The sequence below is a fragment of the Pinus tabuliformis genome, chromosome 7 (assembly GCF_031772625.1).
Source record: "Pinus tabuliformis cultivar Carrire ecotype Pingquan chromosome 7, CPIR1, whole genome shotgun sequence".
NCBI classification, from domain to species: Eukaryota; Viridiplantae; Streptophyta; class Pinopsida; order Pinales; family Pinaceae; genus Pinus; species Pinus tabuliformis.
In genome coordinates this window covers 29,358,513-29,374,338 of record NC_142293.1, presented here as the reverse complement: position 1 = coordinate 29,374,338, position 15,826 = coordinate 29,358,513, and positions in this window count along the sequence as shown.

The following is a 15,826-nucleotide window of genomic DNA, read 5'->3' as shown; positions in this document are numbered from 1 at the left end:
CAGCAATAAAACAAACACACAGAACAGCAATTTAAATGTATTTCACCCAAAACTCTTGGGCTACGTCTCCTTGAGCTCTAGTCAACTTGACTAGGCTCTCTCAGATTATGGAAAAGTCCTTTTACAAGCTCCATGCTCAAATCCACTGGTTTACACAGAACACAGTGGGTTTAGAACACCATATTGTCCCTAGCTCTGAAGCTCTCAGGGTTTCTGGCTCTGTCTCTCACTCTGGCTCTCGACTCTAGCTCTGGCTCTAGCTCTGGCTCTGGCTCTTGGCTCTAGATCGTGGTTCTGGCTCTAGCTCTAGCTCTAGCTCTCGCTCTAGCTCTTAGCTCTCGGCTCTGGCTTCTCTGAGCTCTCTCTCTCTCATCCTCTGTGTGCATCAATGGTTTGCTCGACCTCTAAGCGACCTTTTGCAATCTTCCAGCAACCTTCAACAACCTTCAGCTCTTTCTGGATTTTCGCTCGACCTCCAAGCAACCCCAAAAGACTCCCTCAGCTACCTGCGCTTATCGCTACCTTTTCAATTGAGCTCTTTGGCTTCTTTGAGGCACTTTTCCGACTCTCTGACTTCCCCAACTATTTCTCTATGTGTTATCATCCCTCTGCAGCCCTGCGGCTTCCCTACGCGTTGTTTGTTCAACTGGCCATCTAGATCTGCAGCTTTCAAACACATCATTGTCTGCAAAAACACCTGCTTGCAACATGGCACAGTGATTAGGGAGCGTTACAGAGGATTCAGGACCTTCCCTGAGGTGAAAGCCCGAAAATGGAGAAAAATCCAATACACAGAGATTTTTCTGAAAATACACTATCGGGCATGAATTCTAGACTTGAAATTTCATTAAATCACCCCTATAACCCTATTAGGTCTGCCATTAGTCGCAATATCGCTATAGCATCATCACATGGCCAAAATCCCAAATACACGGGATAACACAGAAAATCTAAATTCCCAGACCTCAAAAATTATGTAATCAGGCTTATAATCCCCATCGAGTCCGACCCTTATCACTTATTGCAATAGCATTAGCCCGGCTATCGGGGATCATCGATTGCCGATCACCGATTTAATCTAGACCATTGATCTAATCCCTGATCGGATGGTCCAGATCGCATTGCATATCACTATCGATCTGACGGCTGAGGTCACCCGCTGTGGATTGACAATCGCATGTCACAATATCGCATTTGTAATGGCCTGGGGGTTCTCCCTTTGGTTATTTTGATCACTGATTCACTGATCATCGATATCGCAATTGCTAATCGCATGGCACAAGGGTCTGGGTTCCCGATATCGCATGCGGGCCTATCTCCGACCCGATATATCAGATATCACTGATCGGGGGTCCCTTCCACCTAGCCTTAAGTCCTTCCCTTTAGCCTTTTGCAATGTGATTTCCCTTATAAGGCCTTTATGCCATTTTTCATAAGATTTTGCCTCTTTTTCAAAGGAACAAGGCAAGCTTCGTTTTGCTATAACTTCATCATCCAAAGTTTGTTTTAGCCCATTCAAGTTGTAGTAGATTCAGAATGAAAAGATCTACATGATGGGGCTATTTCCAGGAGAATCCTTGGACTTTCATTTTCCTCTGTGAGGAACACTTGGACTTAGAAGTCTATCCAAAATCCATTTTGGATCACACCTTCCCACTAAAAGAACTTTTGGTCTCCAAAATACTAATATACTGATCTGAATAGTAAATGAGAGTACCTCACACTCTTCTTTCACCCTTCATACACTTGCCTTTGTGTAGTGCCTCTGAACCAAAGTCTCTAACCACTTTCCTTCCTGGATGTGCTGGTCCACTTGGGAAGAAATATCTTCCTCCTTGACTTCATGCAGAACCCCTACTGAAATGGTCACAGAAGGTAGTTTGAACTTCTCTACCTTGATCATTAATCCAAGGTGGCTCAAAAAAATGTGAAGTGACATCTGCTTCACAAAACTTTCATTTGTACCTGTTTGACACACTATCAACAACAACTGTTAACAACAACAGAAATACAGACAACAATTGGATGGCCTAAACTCCTGCTTCAACAAAAGAAATATATTTTCACATCTTTTGAACACCTCCATGTCCTACATTTGCATACAAATGATGGACTAGACACCAAGCCCACAAAACATGCCTTTAAAACAAACGACCCTTCAAGTCAAGCATGTAGAAAAATACCTCTAGGACTCTTTTTCTAAGATGAGACACTTCATCATTATCTCCATCTTGGAGACCAAGTTAACTTTTCCCAAGTCAACATTAGATGCATGCCAAAGCAACCAACCCTTCAAATTAATTACACATACATGTTCAAATACAAGGAAATCATTAACATCCCTGTGTTCATGCACATCAAGCTCATGCGTGCATTTCATCCTTCAACTTTCGCTTAAGCACACTATACTTTCAATACTGAAATGAAATATAAGGTTGTAGCAATAAACTGAGTCTCCTACTCTACTTTTCCATTCACCTTCTTGGAAAAATCCTACAACTTGCATTCCATTAACAAAGAAATGAAAACAGATGCCTTATATCAATAGACATGCAATATTAATTAGATAAGAGCTCTAACCATTTCTTACCAATCCATTTCAAAGGTCTCTCCTTTGTCTGCACATCAGCATCAACATGTGAATCATCCTGAAACACATCAATCATGGAAACTTCCTTCCCATTTTTTCCATCTTCTCTTTCCACTTTCTTCAACTTTTGTGGAAGCATTGTTGGATTCAGAGTCCAACATTTTGCAGCAAGATGTCCTTGCTTCTGGAAGTAAGTGCACTACATGTGCATCCTCTTGACAGCATGACTTGCCTTGTCCAATGGACCTTTGGCTTCTTGCTTCCTTTCCTTCAAAAGTTTCTGGTATGTGGCCATTCTCTTCCAACATCTAGAAACATTATGGTTATCCAAACCACAAAAGGAACATGGAATTCTTTTCCCATACTTATATGGAAACTTATCATGCTTTGCAAAATCAAAAGGAAGATGATTAGAACCAGATTTATACCTTTCTCTTTCACCTTTATTGCCTTCATGAGGAGGTGAAGCAAAAGAAGAAGTGGCTCCCTTTGGAACACCATCAATCTCTTCAAGGTTGTCAGAGTTTTCACAACTCCCTGGTTCAAGTGTGTGCTTCTGAACACTTGCATCCTGCAAATGATGTTTCAAGCCATTGCATTCCTCCTGAATACAATCTTCACACTCTTGAGGTAGAAGACCTGCAATGCAACTCCTTCTTGGAGCTGTTTCAATGGCCTTCATGGCAGCTTTGGAACTTTCTCCATAAGACTCTCCATAACCAAGACCCAAATACTTAGGCCTTTCCTATTATTGGCTCAACAATACCTTGTGAATGTTTACCCAAGCCCTTTCCTTCATAGCCCATCTTGGACATCAGCTTGGAGCCTATGCCTCTAGTATGTTTTTCAAAAGAACCAATATAAGCATTTTTAGAAGAATTTGAAGACAAACTGGGATGGTTTACCTCTTCTTCAAGCTGATACTTGACTAAGGCTTCTTTGGCAACAAAGAGCTATGACTCCAACTCATGCATCCTTTTCAAGTTCATATTTGCAATATGAAGTTGCCTCTCCATTTCCTGCAATTTGTCAGAAAGCATCTGCTTCTCTTCCTCCACGGAATTCAACTGCTCTCTAGGTATGTTGCTCTTCCTTCCATCCTCATACATTTCTCTCACCATATCCATCATGATGAACAAGTCTTGCTTCATGTCTCCATCAAAGAATATTGTGAAGAAAGAAGAATTTGAGGACTCACTTGTAGAAGTTGTCATCATACCAATGGACAAAAGAACTTCAAACAATATTAACAAAGAGTTTATCTAAGCAACCTTTTGCAACAAACCTCTTGTGCTTTAAGGATTTCCTTGAGGTCCTTTGGGATAGAAGAATGCCTTCAACCCTTCTTCCTTCTTGTTCTTCTGGATTGAGCTATCAATAGCTTTCCCTTCACCTCTGCAAACTCAAACAATAGTTAGTCTGCACACAATCATACAATCAACCTCTGATTGTTTTAACACCTTTTAGACAAGCAATATTTGCTTTATCAATCAAGCATTCTCATCTATACCACTTGCTCTGATGTAATCAGCTTTGATATCACCTTCTTGAAGGTGTGGTTAATCAATCTCAATATCTGAAACCACCTGATCTGAAAATGGGGCTCTAAAGGCTTCTCGTCAAGCTTACAAGAACCTCTCCCACTTCCAAAGCTTAAATATTCCCAAGACCTAGTGATTAACCAATTGCGGAATTAATAATGCTTGAAAATAGGTGTATGTTGGTGTTTATTTTAAAATTGTTTATGTGTTGTAAGATGATTTGTTTAAACTGATATAAAACATATAATAGTGGAACAATGCAGTAATAAAACAAACATATAGAACAGAAATTTAATATGGAGTTCACCCAAAACTCTTGGGCTACATCTCCTTGAGCTCTAGTCAACTCGACTAGGCTCTATGGGATTATGGAAAATTCCTTTTACAAGCTCCATGCTCAACTCCACTATTTTACACAGAACACAGTGGGTTTATAACACCATCTTATCCCTAGCTCTAAAGCTCTCAGGCTTTCTGGCTCTAGCTCTTGCTCTCACTCTCGGCTCTGGCTCTGGCTCTAGCTTTGGCTCTGGCTCTTGGCTCTAGCTCATGGCTCTAGCTCTAGCTTTGTCTCTGGTTCTCACTCTGGATCTTGGCTCTCAGTTCTAGCTTCTCTAAGCTCTCTCTCTTGACCTCTGCGTGCATCAATAGTTTGCTCGACCTCCAAGCGACCTTTTGCAACCTTCCAGTGACCTTCAACAACCTTCAGCTCTTTATGGCTTTTCACTCGACCTCCAAGCGACCCCAAAAGACTCCCTCAGCTTCCTGTGCTTATCACTACCTCGTCAATTGAGCTCTCTGGCTTCTTTCAGGCATTTTTCCGGCTCTCTGGCTTCCCCAGCCATTTCTCTACATATTACATTCCTCTGCGGCCCTACAGCTTCCCTGCGCGTTGTCTGTTCGACTGGCCATCTGGCTCTGCGGATCTGTGGCATCATTGTCTGCAAAAACACTCGCTTGCAGCATGGCACAGTGATTAGGGGCTATTATAGAGGATTCGGGGCCTTCCCTAAGGCGAAAGCCCGAAAATGGAGAAAAATCCAATACACAGAGATTTTTCCGAAAATACACTATCGGGTGTGAATTTCGGACTTGAAATTTCATTAAATCACCCCTATAACCCTATCAGGTCTGCCATTAGTCACAATATCACTATCGCATCATTGCATGGCCAAAATCCCAAATACACAGGATAATATAGAAAATCCCAATTCCTGGACTTCAAAAATTATGTAATCGGGCTTATAATCCCCATTGGGTCCGCCCTTATCGCTTATCGCAATCGCAACCGCATTAGCCCTACTATGGGAGATCACTGATCACTAATCGCCAATTTAATCTAGACTGTTGATCTGATCCCCAATCAAACAATCCAGATCACATCGCATATCGCTATCGCATCGGCCCTTTGTGTCAAGGATCGCCGATCTCCTAACCGCCAATTTAATCCTAGCCATTGATCTCATTTCCAATCCGATGGCTAAGATCACACACTGCAGATCAGCAATTGCATGTCACAATATCACATTTGTAACTATCCGAGGTTTCTCCCTTTGGTTATCCCGATCGCCGATTCACTGGTCGCCCCGATCACCGATATTGCAATCGCTAATCGCATGGCGCAGGGGGCTCTAGGTTCCCGATATCGCATGTGGGCCTATCTCTGACCCAATATATCAGAAATAGCTAATCGGGGGCCCCTTCTACCTAGCCTTAAGTCCTTCCCTTTAGCCTTTTGCGATGTGATTTCCCTTATAAGGCCTTTATGCCATTTTTCATAACATTTTGCCTCTTTTTCAAAGGAACAAGGCAAGCTTCTTTTTGTGATAACTTCATCATCCAAAGTCTGTTTTAGCCCATTCGAGTTGCAGTAGATTCAGAATGAAAAGACCTATGCAATGGGGCTATTTCCAAGAACATCCTTGGACTTTAATTTTCCTCTGTGAGGAACACTTGGACTTAGAAGTCTATCCAAAATCCATTTTGGATCAAGTGTTGATGAAAAGAAAAGCACCATTGGGGGAGTCTTCTTTTTAGGAAATTATTTAGTCTCCTGGCTCAGTAAGAAATAAACTTCAATTTCTCTATCCACAGTTGAGGTAGAGTATATTGCAACAACATTGTTAGAAAATTATATATATTACAGAGCAATGGAACTAATAATATATTGCAGAAATATAAACACAGAAAACTCATAAAACAAGAGAGACACAGATATACGTTGTTCACCTAGTTTGGGCTACATCCACGGAGAAACAGCCAGTCCTTCTTTTTTATATTATCTAGCAAACTGAAGAGATACAACCTACAGCAAATCCATTGTAACACCCTCTTCGCTCTCAATCTCCTCTCTCTTCCTCACTCAAAATACAGATATACATAGATGCAATACAATTCCCTCATATATAGTGAGGGGTTGCCTTCTAGGGCAAAAAACCCTAAATTAAACATAACTTCTACCATCAGATCATCCACCTAATGAACGGCCCAGATTAACTAGAAATTACTAGACTTTTACAAGGTAATTTTACATCTATTTTTAGCTTCAAGGGCGCCGCCCCTGAACCCCCCAGCTGGAGGGGATTTACCCCACCCCCCCCCCCGCATGGAGGGGTGTACAGTCTTCCTGGGGTATACATCTGGCTGTAACCTTTGAATACATAAGATAATCAGGCTCCACTGCCAACAATCTCCCACTTGGAGACTTATTATAGCAACTCCACCGCTGCTTCATTTGCTAGACAATGACTCCAATTTGGACCTGGCTATTTCTCATCTTCTTCATCATACTTGAAGACCAATTGAAACTGAGCAGATTCTTAGCTTCTCCATGGTTACAACTTTTGTTAGCATATCTGCAGGATTCTGGCTAGTGTGTATCTTTTCCAGCTTCAACTGTCCACATTCCAATGTTGACCGTATCAAATGGTACTTGAGCTGTATATGTTTAGTCTTGGAATGAAATGCAGAGTTATTTGCAAGATGTATGGCACTCTGGTTGTCACTGTATAACCTTCCCAACTCCTGCTTCTTACCCAATTCATCCAGAAACCTTAATAAATAAATCATTTCTTTACTAGCCTCTGTAGCAGCAACATACTCTACTTCTGTTGTTGAAAGTGCAACAACACTTTGGATTTTTGAAACCCAAGTGACATTTGTTCCACCTGCAGTAAATACATATCCTGTAGTGCACCTCCTATTTTCTCTGTCACCTGCCATATCTGCATCAACATATCCCTGTAGAGCAATGTTTGAACCACCAAAGTATAATGCTTGATTTATGGTAACTCTCAAATACCTGAGAATCCACTTCACTGCCATCCAATGTTCTTTTCCTGGATTGTTCATGTACCTTCTTACAACTCCCACTGCATGTGAAATATCAGGCCTTGTGCAGAACATTGCATAAATTAAGCTTCCATCTGTTGATGCATATGGAACTTTAGACATATGAGCCATTTCTTCCTGAGTATTGGGACACGCCTCCTTACTTAATTTGAAATGGCTAGCCAAAGGTATACCAACTGGTTTTGCATTCTGCATATTAAACCTTTTCAACACCTTTTCTATGCACTCACTTTGAGACAATGTTAATTTCCGATTCTTCCTATCTTAGTTATTCTCATACCAAGGATTTGTTTTGCAGCACCCAAATCCTTCATTGCAAATAGCAATGAATTTGCCAATTTTCTTTTGAACACATTTATTTCCTGCATGTTAGAACCTGCAACAAGCATGTCATCTACATACAATAACAATATAATATAGCTGCCATCATTTTGCCTTTTGAGATAAACACAATGATCAGAGTGACATCTAGTATAACCTTGTTCAGACATAAACCTGTCAAATTTTAGATACCACTGCCTTGGAGCCTGTTTTAAGCCATACAAGCTCTTCTTCAATCTGCACACTAGTTTCTCCTTCCCTTTTACCTCATATCCTTGTGGTTGCTACATATATATCTCTTCCTCCAAATCCCCATGGAGAAAGGTTGTCTTTACATCTAACTGCTCAAGATGCAAATCTTCAACTGCCATTAGACTTAAAATAGTTCTGATTGAAGTAATTTTAACAATAGGAGAAAATATTTCATCAAAATCAATACCTTTCTTCTACGCAAACCCCTTCACCACAAGTCTAGCTTTGTACCTCTATTTTCCTCCATCTTCTTCCTTCAACCTGTAAACCCATTTATTCTGCAATGTTGTTTTACCTGCAGGCAACCTGACTAAGTCCCAATTCTAGTTATGTGCTAAGGAGTCCATCTCTTCTTTCATGGCTTGCTCCCACTTCTTCCTAGTTTCTACCTGCACTGCTTCTTCATAACATTGTGGTTCACCAGAATCAGTCAACAATACATAATATAATGAAGGAGAATATCGTTCAAGGGGTCTACTTATCCTGGTAGATCTTGTAACACCACTTTCAGGTGTTTGAAGTGCTTGTTGCTGTTGTGGTTGTTGTTTGGCTGTTGATCATTATGATTTTTAGGCACCATCACTTTTCCTATGATATCGTCAAGCACTGTGTATTCTATGTTTTCTTTTTCCTGTTTCTTTCACTGCAACTGATTCTTATACAAGACCTTTTCATTGAACATTACATCTCTGCTCCTAATGTTTTTGTGATTTTCATAATCATATAAGCAATAACCAAAATCATTAACACCATATCCAATAAAGGTACATTTCTTTGATTTTGCCTCAAGCTTTGTTATATTTTCTTTATTAATGTGGACAAAGGCTTCACAACCAAAAGTCTTTAAAAATGAGTAGTTTACCTTTTTACCTATCCATGCCTCCTCTGGAATACCACCATCCAAGGAACTTGAAGGCCTTTTGTTTATTAGATAAATAGCAGTGTCTACAGCATCTGTCCAAAATTATAAAGGCAATCCTACATGCAATATCATGCACCTTACACGCTCCATGATTGTCCTGTTCACCCTTTCTGACACACCATTTTCTTCTAGTGTTCCTGGAACTGTCTTCTCCCTGCAAATTACATTCTCTGAACAATACCTATAAAACTATTTGCTGCAATATTCACCTCCATTATCTGATCTGAGACACTTCAACCTTTTCCCTGTCTCATTTTCAACCAAGGCTTTCCATTTCTTGAAAGTATCAAATACTTCATATTTATTTTGAATACAATAAATCCAGGTTTTTCTAGTTGCATCATAAATAAAAGTAACATAATAACGAGAGCCACCAAGAGATGATACCTAAGTAGGTCCCCATACATCTGTATGCACAAGCTCTAATTTTTTGATCTTATTTTCTTTCCCAACTCTAAGGAATCTGACTCTCTTCTGTTTTCCATAAACACAATTCTCACAGGAGTCCAAATCAACATTCTTCAAACCCAGCAAAAAATTCCTTGAGTGAAGAATCTTCATCCCCTTCTCACTCATGTGTCCGAGCCTATGATGCCATAATGCTGCATCTGCTCCTTTGGAAGTTAAAGCATTAACAGAGTTAGAAATACCATTGCATAAATATAATGTACCAACCTTTTCACCTTTTTCTATTACCAGGGCTCCTTTGGTGACCTTCCAAACTTTATCTGTGAAAGATGTCACACAACCTTCACCACCTAACTGCCCTGTCGAAATCAGATTTTTCTTCAAATGTGGAACATGCCTTACCTCCTTTAGTAGCCATTGGTTTCCATTCTGCCGTTTTACAAGAACCTGACCCATTCCAACAATTTTACAGGTTTATCATCACCCAAATGGACTTGTCCAAAATCTCCTTGAACATAGTCATGAAAATATTTCTTATCAGGTGTGGCATGGAATGAGGCCCCTGAATCTACCACCCAGGAATCAGTAATATTTTCGAAAGAAAGAATCAAAGCATCTTGTAACACCTCACCTATCACATTTGCTTCATGATTGTTTTCTTGTTGTGCATCTCCTTATTTTCCCTTCCGAGATCTACAGTCTTTCTTTAGGTGTCCTTTCCTTCCGCATTTCCAGCACACTATCCCCGATCTGGACTCGAATCTGCCTTTCCTTGATTTACTGCGATATCCTAAGCTCTTTCCTCTTTCCATTTTTCTTCCCCTAGACTCTACACTCAAAGCATTACCTGATGTCTCACTAGAGCTTTTCCGTCGCATTTCATCGCTAAGGATTGCACCGAAAACATCATCAAACTTTAAATTACTAGATCCAGAGACAGAGTTACTAATGGCCATAACTAAACCATTCCAACTTTCTGGCAATGAGCACAGAAATAACATAGCCCTAACTTCATCATCAAAATTTACCCCTACAGAACTTAACTGACTTGTAACTGTATTAAAATCATTTAAATGGTCTGCAATAGATACACCTTCTGACATCTTCATATTAAATAAACGCTTCATAAGAAGTACCTTATTTGACGCCGAGGGTTTTTCATATAGTTTGGCTAATGCCGACATTAAACCATGTGTTTTCATTTCCTTTGAAATATTAAACACTACCGATGCCGCTAGGCACAGCCATATTGTTCCATGTGCCTTATGTCGAGAATATCCCATTCTGTGTCTATCATACTCGTCGACTTCTTTGTCTTTCCACTCAATGGTAGGTACAGATCTCTCTGATACAGATAATCTTCCATCTGCATCTTCCACAGCTGGTAGTTTTGGCCGTTGAATTTTTCGACCCTAAACCTACCATCTTCCGCCATTGCTCCCACTTGAACCAGGAACCCTTCTCTCCTGTGAGTTTATCAGCCAAATAGACCTTCGGCTCTGATACCAGTTGTTAGAAAATTATATATTACAGAGCAATGGAACACATAAAATATTGCAGAAATATAAACACAGAAAATGCATAAAACAAGAGAGAGACAGATATACGTGGTTCACCCAGTTTGGGCTACATCCATGGAGAAACAGACAGTCCTTCTTTTTATATTATCTAGCAAATTGAAGAGATACAACCTACAGCGGATCTGCTGTAACACCCTCTTCGCTCTCAATCTCCTCTCTCTTCCTCACTCAGAATACAGATATACATAGATGCAATACAATTCCCTCATATATAGTGAGGGGTTGCCTTCTAGGGAAAAAAACCCTAAATTAAGCATAACTTCTACCATCAGATCATCCACCTAATGAATGGCCCAGATTGACTAGAAATTACTCAACTTTTACAAGGTAATTTTACATCTATTTTTAGCCTCAGGGGCGCTACCCCCGAACCCCCGTTGGGGGGGATTTACCCCCTCGCGTGGAGGGGTGTACAGTCTTCTTGAGGTATACATCTGGTTGACCCTTTGAATACAGAAGATAATCAGGCTCCACACCCAACAAACATCATGTTGCACTCAAAGTCCTATGGATGAAGCAAAATCTCAAGGATCTTTAAGAAAATAGTGATTAACTTATGTCCACCATATGTGACAACTCCAATTCTATCAATTTATCTTATACCCTATTATGCACTCTAAAACAAAGGACACTCATATCAAATACCATTTTCTTAGAGAACAAGTTGTTGATCAGAGTGTCAAGTTAGAATAAATTCCAACAAAAGATGAAATTGTAGATATCATTACCAATCCCCTTCCTATATAATTTTTTTGTATATCTTCGAAAAAATATGGGTGTAATCTCTTCTTCACAAGAGGGATTTATCAATTAAGAAATATTTTGGTGAAAGAGGGATTTCAAGGAAGTAGTATGCATTGGAATACGAGATATTTATCCCCTCTTCCATCGATGTCAAAGGGTGAGAATAAGTAGACATCATGAGAAGAACAATCAACAAATAGATAGGGGAAGTTCTTAGATCAAATACGTCAATGACTGAATGATTTCTATTAGTGTTTCCATCAATGACAAATCGGGAGATTGTTGCACATATGTTGGACTCATTGATGTCAAAGGTGTAGTCATTAATGTCCAAAGTGTTGTGATGATAAGGAGATGATTGCTTCGAGGGTACCCTTTTCCTAATAAAGTATATTCACATAAAGAAACAATGCTTATGCTTAAATAATGTAAAAGTAATATGGATTAAAGTATAAATCTAGATGTAAAATAATCGAGATCAATCTTGATCAAGAAGGAAAACTAGATGAAATATAATATCCAACCCCTCAATATATCTAGGAATCCTCACTGGATGCAAAAGAATCTAGATGAATCCAGATTGGTGCAGTCATCGAATGAAATATGACCATTCAAATCCTCAACATATTTGGGTCGTGAACAATAATGTAGCCATAAGTCCAAGTTATATCATCAGATACCTAGATTTTGGCTAAACCAGTTGACACAAGCGATGAGGTTAATAGGTGGCACCATGAGATACTTTTGTGGCAAGATAGATGATGTGGATGCATTATGGAACCACATGTGGCAAGATGAATTGGCATTTTTTGTCAGCCAATTGGATGACTTCCATGTGACACGTGGCAAGTACAGGTCAATGTCAAGACACATGGCAAGTTTGGGTTGATTGCAAAAGGCGGCTTGATATATGAAGTTGCAAGTGATTTGGAAAATGACATGGAAAATTATGGTTCTTGTTTTGGAGTTAAAGGCTTTTCTGAGCAATCTAGCCATCCGACCATTCAAGAGTGCACTGACTTAAATTTTTTGGCTATTCAACCAAGATTATGGCTTTGGAGCTAGATAAAATAAAGTTCAATCGTCAAGGTTTTTCATAGTGGAACTAAAGACATATCCAACATACGACCATCCCGTGGTGAACAAAGTTAAAAGTTTAATGGTTTAGCCAAGACTCCAAATTCAAGTGAGGCCAAAGAACATGGTCAAGGTTCCAACAAATGCAGTTCCACACATAAGGAGGACATGTGGGCATCTGACAATCCGCTCGTACACAAGAATTTCCATTTAACGAAGACTGAGACTCTGAATATATTTAAATTAACCGTTTAAAAGCATGGTCCTAACACACAATCATGTGGGGTGATAGTTGAACCCCTGGAGTTGGAGTTAGTTTTAAATTAATTCGGGTCATGATGGATGTGTTCCATAAGCTTGGATTGAACTCCCAAATTCCTAGACTTGCTATTTTATCTAGTATGCAATCCATTTTAGGTTTAGTCAAAGGTGCACCATAAGGCAGAGGTAGATTCTCGGATATCCAGATCATGAATTATAAACATAATAATAAGCATCGTTCGTGTTTGCCTGGGTCATAGCACCCAGTTTCACATGGTTAGTGGATGTGGCTCCCAAGAGACAAGGAGATTAAAGTAAGCCTATTATTACATTCAAAAGTAATCTCAGAAAATAAGATATATGGATGTTAGGTTATCATTTTTACATAAGTGGACTTGGATCCCAGATTTGTTGAAACAATTTTTAACATAGGCACGACATGTGGTCTCATGAATTCAAAGGTTAAGACCGTAGGGGGGAAAGGAATCATGAAAATAAGAGACATTTGAGTCATCCAGACAAGATCTCCATCCATGAAAATAGAAGAAGTATTCTAGGTTATACGGATTAGTCTCCCATGGTATGTCGACCTTGCTAAGTCTTTGTTGACTTAATCTGGTATAAATATCTTAAGTTGAAGAATTTTGACTATGTAAAAAAAATGGAATATTGTGTGATAATAAAGCATAGAATCGAGAAATTTGACTTTAAGAGGCCAAATGCAAGGCAAATCTAAGGAAGACGGGCGACCTTCATAGGGAATCCATTCAATACGAATGTAGATAAATGATGTAAATTAAGTAAGTGTGATGTTGGTTGAAATGTGCAAGAATGTTATCTAAATTCTAAAAAGAGAGTTGTGAATAAAAAGAGAAAAATGCAGTGCACAAGATACCAGAGTTAATACCTTGCGCAAGATTATGCAGTGCAGAACATATAATTGTGTCATTTCAAGAGACTAGCATCTCCTTCTAGTTAGTGCCAATAAATCATTTCAGGCGATTAATGTCCTTGTAGTTGGTGTCAATAAATAATTTCAAGGGATTGGTGTCTCCTTCTAGTTGGTGCTAGTAAATCAATGTCACAATAGGTTAGTGCCTACAAGATCATTCATTATAAAATAAGTTTCATACATATTTGTTGTATTCTTATGTTGTTGATTTGATTGACATTGTATATGCATTGAAATGTTTTAACTAGTTAAAAATTGCCCATTATACTAATTCACTCTCCCCCCCTCCTTCGTATAATCATAAGTACAAGATCTAGGATGTGAGGAGTTGGCAAATTATAATTTTTAGAATGAATTCGTGGAACCTTTTGTAATTGTGATGCAATGGAGCAAATTTGTAGAAATCAAGGAACTAGCCATCAAATGTGTTTCAGAAAATGGTTTTGGCTCATGTTAACAATGTTAAGTCAAACCAGAAAAAGATGTTTATAATGTTCAAAATACCATCCTCATATGATCACAATAATATTATCACCGGGGAAAGATTGATGGGGGCACCATTATTTTCACAGAGGTATTTTCCATTCCTACGGAGGGAATTCAAATTGTAGTCAATGCATAGTTGATGCTTATGAATATATGGTGGATTACACCTTAAATATAAAGCAGGTAGGACACTTGAAAAATTTTATAGGGTGTTATCACTCACATCCTAGGTATGGTTTTTGGATTTTGATGATGTGAATACACAAATGTTTAATCAACGGTTTCAGAGCCATCAAAAAGCTATTGTGCATGAGTACATGAAATGATTAGGCAAACATTATGATCTTCCATAAGGACTATGAAATCAAGTGTAGGGGATAGTGTAGTAAATCCAAGAGCATGAGTTCCCAGCACCTCACAACTTCTTGGTTTAGGTCCGCGAAAACTTCAACTTCCAACTAAAGGAATTTCTTACAACTATTGAAACACATTTCCTTATTTATACAATTGTACATGTCTGTTGCATGCAGGTATTAATCCTTTTTATTTTGACGCTTTATAGGTATGATGATGATCATGCCAATCTACTTGTCCATCAAGGTGGGGCATGAAAATGACCTTTATTTCCTATAGGTGCACAAATTGGATAGGAAAGTCAAGGACGCCCCAAAACAAGCTATTGATGAACATGCAAATGCCAAATAGGAGCAATGGGATACCAGACAACAATGATTCTTATAGCTACCTATCAATTTTGATTGTATATGTACATCTAGATGCACTTAGGGTAGTGTATAAATAAGGGGGAGGGGAATGTAATACCCCTAGTCTAACCCCTAAACCGTCTTGTATATGTGTATATGATAATTAGGGCATTTAGACAATATATGTAATTAGGTTGGTCAATCTGGTTCTATTGAAGCCTACCTACCTTTGTGTGTCTAAATGTGATAGGTTGGTAGGCCAATATATTGACATGCTTTAACGCTAGGGTGCTCATGTAGTCAGGCCAACAAACTTATATTTTTGACAACACAAGTGTTAAAATGAAAACTACAGCAATAGGCCATGGGATGAAATGAGCATGGGGGAGTAAGGATTCCATGAAGAGAAATATAAGGTGGATTGATATTAAGCTATATTATAATATTTTGTTATAAAAAGTAAAGGGGCACCCAAACCTATAAAATGGTGTTTCCCCCATTGAGTTGGATGGTTATCAATAGGGACAAGTGTCCTTGTGTGAGGGCCTAGAGGGTACCTGGAGACCCCTGTTGCCGCTTCCAAAGATAACCTCGGATTGCTTACAAGACCAGTGCCTAGCCACATCTAGATTATGTG